Below are 7,270 nucleotides of genomic sequence, written 5' to 3'. Positions count from 1 at the left end.
TGAGTGGAGTGAGATCCTTTCGATGTTAATCTATTATGGGGAATCGAATCCACCATGAGGAACTTCCAGACCGCAAAGTACGCTGGCATTATGAGCGCCGCTGCAGTAATTAACAACAGCCTCAGGAACGTTGTCCGCACTGAGCCCATTATCCTAGCTCAGAGTCCCCGAGACTCACTTCCTACGTGCTCAAGAACCGTAGCATCTCACTTCGTCGCGTGCGCATGGTGAGGGTGAAAATTCGTTTCGTTGATTTCTGCAGAGTTTAACGGATAATTCCTGGACACCAGCCCACAGCACTGTAGAAGTCGTAAACTGGTTACACCATTGGTCCTCTTGCTACTCTTGCTAGTTACTGGGTTGATATCTTGCATCCTTGTTCACAGTACCTTGCACTGAAAACGAAGAAAGGGGAGTGAGAACAAAAGAAACAAAATTGTGTAAAAATGCAATCTTGAAATTTATGTAGGAAAGTACTAAATACACCCGAAAATAAAATAAAGTGGAATAATGAAGCAAATTAACTTTGGATGGACTGATCCATGAGTTCTGTGATTTGTGAGAATATTTTGCAAGAATGGCTGCCATGTATGAAGAGTTCTAACACACACTGGTTTGAAAAAACAAAGGAAAAACTCTCCATCGGGAATGCAAAGATGAAATACATGTACATGCTTATTCCCATACGAAAAGCCGTACTTCATTTGTGTAGATGTGAAACAAATCTGTTGGTTTTGACCTCAGGATATAGGCGGCTGCTGAACAAACACATCGATGTTGTGGAGAGGCGAAAACCAAATCCGCAATGTTTTCATTCAAACGACTTGTTTTCAAAAATACAAACAATGCTTCTAAATAAAGATCTCATTGAACAAACTGGAGAATATTTGTCTCGAGCAAACGAACTTTGGAAAATACATCTTGTAAAACAATGTTGGAAAAATATATTTTATATGTATCTTCGGAAAATGAACTTTAGAAACCTATACTGCACTTTTTGAAAATTTATACATGATGGCATTATATAGGGTGTCGTAAAATTCCTTCGTGTGTTGAATGGAGAAAAGATACCAGTGGCAATTTCCTAATTTTGTATGATTTTGTCGGCTCTTTTTCAGTGAATTGGGTATCAATGAGAGAAAATACGCGAGCAGTTTGAACTTTATAAATTACTTCTGGAACACTAGATTGGCCCAGTTTTAGCGATTGTTTGTAAAACATATCAAAAGAGAATTAAATTTGATGCAGATGGGATGAATCTCTGGGTCAGATCAGTTATATCCCATAAACAGTGTATGTACATGCAGTTGAGCTCTATGGTTCTTTCCCATGTCACGGGCACTTTCGAACGTTTCATATCTCAATCGATTACTTTATTCACGGTGGTGCTGTCTGTAGCTCAAACGTGAGCTACAAGTCAGAGGGTCAAGGGTGACAGGGCCCATGTGAAAGTGATTCACGTCACATAAACGCGCAGTTACTGTACACCCAATCATAGGAACTGCACAGGAAACTGACGTAATTTCAGACAGAGAGTGGAAACCGTAAATTGGTGACGCATAGGCCTACCCGATAGTCAGACGGTGAATGCAGTTAGTATTAGTTGTTGATCAGTAACAGTCTACGCAAACGGGTGATGCACACTAGTGGCCGGGTATGATGAAGCAAAGTGACTGAACCGATTCATAGGAAAACATTTTTACAAAGCAAAGCCAAAGATCGTTTGTTCGCTAGATTTTCTTGAGGACTTTTCTTATGCCCTCTTTATACTTCCCACTTTTGTTTTCTGCAAGGATGCCGCACAACAAAATTAAATGTTAACTTTAATTAAGTGATTTAATTAATTCAATGTTAAATTAAATTTGCTGTTTATTCATTCCCGACTGCAACTGATGTAATTATTGTACGGTACATTATGGTTCAGTAGTCGTATATGGTGTACCTTTCCAGTAGGACTTCTAAAGGTACAAGACATTATGTTGTGCTCTTGAAACTAACTATAACAAATGCCTTTCTCTGTATGTTCGCCGGCTTTTTTATGAGTAACGTGTGATTTACATTCGGCTTGTTGGTTCAAATTTAATCCACTGATTGATTTTGCCCTTTGCAGGCAACTCCACTTAATGAAGCACTGGCCGTTAGAGCGGCTGATAGAACATTTAACGCCGCACAGACTAATGTGTCATGACACTTAAGTTTAAATGCAACCATGTCAATTCAATTAGAGTCTGGACGGAAGGATACCTTTCCTCTGTATTAGTTTCCATTTCGGCTAACAAATTCCTTTGAAAAGCTCGCTCAGTCCAGTCGTAAGTATCGACGGTATAAAGTTCAGCTCTGAAATAACCTGCCATCATACTTTTAAGATTTTCAATACATGTACTTACCATTTTGCAGGGTTTTGAAGTCCACGATTCGGTTGATGAGTCCGACCGCGCGGTTGTTGTTTACATGCTTGGTGTCTGATCCCAAAAATTTGTTCGTACGACGCTGTTTCTAAAAGATAACGCAGACATGAACAAAACAGGAAAATTGAGTAACTTGCGGGCTTGAAACATACCGGGACACCGTACGTGTTTGGAATAAAGTGTGCGGTGAAAACCCTTAACCGCAGTGTGGGTCTCATTGATTAAAGCGGAGTCCTGCGCCCCCTTGGAGTATGAACTATTTATACGCCCCTGCTTTGTTATGGTGCATTCCGAATCGATCATATGACAATACATGTACCTAGTTTTACAGGGGGGTTGAAAATCGAATTCCGCCATACAGGGTATACTAAATTTCCATTGTGCGACATCAGTGTTGAACATCTTGTAATCTTTTGTTCAGCTGGAAGTTTTCCCGGGCATTGTGTTGGCATCACTAATGATGGGTCACACTTTACGTAGGAACGCGTGACGCTATAGGAGACGGCGATCCAGTAATTCATAACTATATCCCCAACAGCAGACCGACGTTGACCAAATGTCGGTAACGGTCGCCAAAGGTCTAAACACGTTGCCGTCGGTATCAGACGTTGGGCCTGCGTAATTGGCTGCTGATTTATAACTGCTTTACTTCTGTGTGCGTCACAACGTTGGTCGCCTCAATGTCTGTTTTGGGGTCAAAATGTGACGTCAGTCTTAACTTTTGTCTGAACAGGGTCAATATCTGAAACTCATAAAGATAAAAAGAGTGCTGAACTAAATGGCCATCCTGATGGTAATTACCTTGCAAAAGTTTTTCGAAGCCAGATGCACGATCTTAAAAGCTGGTTCACGCTATGATTTAATTCTGTCACAGCAATTCATTACCTGACCGAAAGTCCAGTTGACATCCGATTACACGTACTGTAGAATTCGTTAGGGTGTGATATGTCGATAAAAACCAGTATATTATATACATCAAAAATCGTCACTTGCTGCTGAGGACATTACACGACGATGTTCCATGAAAAGGACTTAATAAAACATTAAAAAACTTGTGCACTTTGGTTTACCATGTACCGTATGTTATTACTAACGTCCTTTGCAAATAGAAATGTGGGGTATATCCCCAGGAAAACCCCAACAGGAAATATTTTCAACTGTTTATGTTGCACTGTATGTTGGGAACAAGCGGTGCGGTGTCTCCATGTGAGACTACAGCATTCACAAGAAACGAACACTGGCTACGGCTCTTCACCACTGCCTCTTTTTGTTCAACATTCCAATCCGTAGTTGCACAAGACGAGACCGGAAGATGGCTTCCCCTGTCGTGTGCCATCCTATACAATCCAATGTGTTAACTAAATTAATACACAGGCAGCGCTGGGTGAACATACGTGATCCTGCAATATGTAACAGAACGAATTTGAATGTAATAACTTGTTACATGAACATGTAGACAAAAGAGTTATTTGTCAGCAAACGATCGGAAGCCCCAGAAATACCGTGACCACAGAAGTTAGGTTATTCCCTGTTCTCAAGAGAACGGCGGCATACGCTGGCTAAAACGTCAACGTGTAACACGGCCTTGACAAAGCTAGATGTGACGGTGAAAGAAAAACAAGCAAACGTCGAGCGAGGGTGGGCTGGAAGTGTGATAACCAATAAAAACCATCACCTTGACGTCAGCTAGACGTTTTCATGACAATTTTAACGTGAACCTAACGTCTACTTGACGTGTAAGTTGACGTGTAAGTTACACGTTATCTTGACACAGGCATATATCGACGTCTTTTCAATGTTTGCTTAGTCATCACTCGGCGTTATATGACCATGTTAATCCAACATTGGTCTGCTGTCGATAAGCAATAATAATCTTACTTGACAGTAAATTTCTTTCCAAAAATGATTCACAATGAAGGCAACTTTTTAAGAAATCTTTGAATAAAACTATGAGCATCCAAAACCCGCCAATAGGTAACTCCATGCAAAGATTGGAAGTTAAGCTGTTTGTTACAAGTTCAATCTTTATGGGAACTATGCACGGTATTCAGGTTTTACAACCAACGCACATTTCATGTTTAATTGTCATTTTGCATTCTTTTTTGAAAGATTTTGCCGTCGATTCTCCGCTGTACATGTGATTATAAAGATGATGTAAACAAAGGCTGGATATGCATTTTGATTCAGTACTTGGTCGGGACGATGGGATGTTTCTAATAACCACCTAGTTCGTGTTCTGCTGTAGCCGCTCTGTTGGTTCAACCGAGAGATTACACACGTGCGCGTGTAAGCCTGCGGGGTTAACTCTCCTGCGGCTGACTAGAATCCTCACCTACCGACCGCAACTCCATCTTGAGTGATCGTCGGCCCACTCCTGGCAAGTTAACCTCAACAACAACATTGTAGAAACCTCACCAACAACCTCGTTGGTCTTCGTCTCTTTTCCTACGTACCCCTCTGCCATCAACCTCATTGTTCATCACAAACGGGTCCGTGCAAGGGCAAAGCACTGGTGCTGGAGTTAACCTCACGCGAGATGTACTCCCCACTGATATTGCCTCCCTCTGATTCATCTCTGTCCTTAAGCCAATATTTGTACAATCCCATGCCTTCGATGAACATACGCTGAATTATCCTCCGACCTCCGGCAACTTCTGTTCTTTTACACGAGGTATATCCCTGCCCATAGGAGGAACCTCAAACTCAGCGGAGTGACGATCGCTCGCCCACTTTAACCACTCGCCTCCATTCTGAAGTGATTCAGGTCATTAGAGACAGACATCTTGTCATCGTGTACCTTGGAGCCGACCTCAATAGGCCTATCCTTACTCATCGTGCTGATGTTAACTCTGCGCTCGGAAATTTGACCCCGACCAAAGTTTCTACATAGGCCACTGGTCACTCGGTGACAGTGGTATGTGACAAGTGAACTGCTCGACCCAAACTCAACGATAGTTGCCGTCTTACGGCTAGGCGCAAGGTACATGTGCCCAATTCCGCGCGGTTCCTCAACAGAAACCACACCAAAGAACATGGCACACACGAAAATAACACTGACAACAGAGAAAACCCAGGTCAACATAACAGCGTGACGTTGTCACAATTAATCCTCAGAGTTTTAACTCCCAAAATTTGCGCCAAGAGTTTCCTTTGCACTGCTGCTCTCTATTACCAGATAAAACGGCACTAAATCAACCCTATAAAAGGGCTCCCACTCCTGACACCATTTGTGGCGGGGGTGCACGGGGCAGAGACATAAAAATGGGGTGAGAGGTCTTATTCTAGGACACAAATAGCAGCGCCAATTATCTAACAAAAGTTTTTAGTGGCCTTGCGTAGAGATGGACGGAGAAACGTACAACGAACGGTGGACTAAGCCTAAGAACATTTCGTTTGGTAATAGTTTACCGTCACCTAGGGAAGAAAGTATTATACAGTTAGAAGAGAAATTAGATACACATCTTCATAAACTTCACAGTAACACAGGGTTTTGAGGAAAATCAATGTGTTAGGTTTATTGCATTGACAAATTACCGAGGTATATCAGATACACAAGATTTACTTACACAACAGGAAACTCAATACTGTATGTCACACGTGGTGAACCTAACCACCAGACAAGCTCTTACATAAGCTCATCTAGTACCAAGAGATATCCTCACTACTAGCGAGCAACAACAGCCCTCACATAATCAACGCGGAGTTCGTTCGTGGTCCGAGTCAGGGTCGATTAACCCAAGGAATAATAAGCCTCACAAGGAATAATAAGCCTAACAAGGAAACAAGGCAGTTCGAGAGGAGGGTCGACATGCCTCAAACCGATTGCAGGCTCCATCCGTTCCAGGCCTAATGTCGACATTATCAAGCAATGCCTTTAAATCAGGGAAGAGGGGACCCCGCAAATTTCGTACAGTGGGAGTTCACAACCCCAAGCAAATGAAAAGATAATCCGATTTCGGATGATGTTATTCAATGGTGGGGGAAATGAAAATTCATAAGCTTTCACCGGAAGATCCCAAGAAAGAGTTGCCGGCCCTTGCAGAACCCAAAGAGAAAGAGATATTTTCTGTTCTCGAGTTTCCGGCGGGCATCCGGAGAGTTTTTAAACACATAAATCCATCTATTGCTGTTCAAGATGACAGGCACAGACCTTCACATGGCTGTGCTCTGACATCAGCTTTGTCTCGTCTCCGCTTATTTGAGGCAGTAGCCAACCCGAAGGTCCTAATGAAATAAACAAGGGCACGGTTTTGGATTTAACTCCATCAGGCCTAATTCTTTATGGCTCTGCCAGCCAGGGCCTCGTCACTACCTGTTAACGGGCCTTTGATGACGTCGTTAACAAGAAATTCAAAAAGGGAATCAACCTTTCATGGGCGAGCTCTTTGGCTCTTCGCAGATGACGGTAGTTGGGGAGACAAACAAAGCTAATAAGTTAGCCCCCGGGTTACCAGTTGTGATCGTTCATGTTCTTCCAAAGATAAACGCCTTTCACCTTAACAAACAGTGTACAGAGTGTCAAGGAGACGGAGATTTTTTACGCCTACAAGCTGACAAACAAGAGCTTTGCTGGCCAACATTCCTACAAGTCTTCAAGCTGGGAAAAGCGGGTAAGCAGTTCAATCCTTCAGGTGCAGGTGATTGTGGAGAAAGGAGCAATAACCGTTATTTCCATTATTTGTGGTACCTGAGAAAAGTCCTGTCATCAACCTCCCACTGTTAAATAGGCTCATTCCATATCAACACTTCAAAATACATGAAGAAAACATGACAGCAGTCAAACATCTGTTAATTCCGCAAAAGTTTCGAGAACATTTACCAAAATCTTCACACCAGCTGCATCGTCACTACGGGGAAATAGG

The sequence above is a fragment of the Acanthaster planci genome, unplaced genomic scaffold (assembly GCF_054643075.1).
Source record: "Acanthaster planci isolate LZ-2023a unplaced genomic scaffold, COTS_SCS Contig67, whole genome shotgun sequence".
NCBI lineage: Eukaryota > Metazoa > Echinodermata > Asteroidea > Valvatida > Acanthasteridae > Acanthaster > Acanthaster planci.
The sequence above is the reverse complement of the archived record's forward strand: the minus strand, read 5'-3'. Positions refer to the sequence as shown.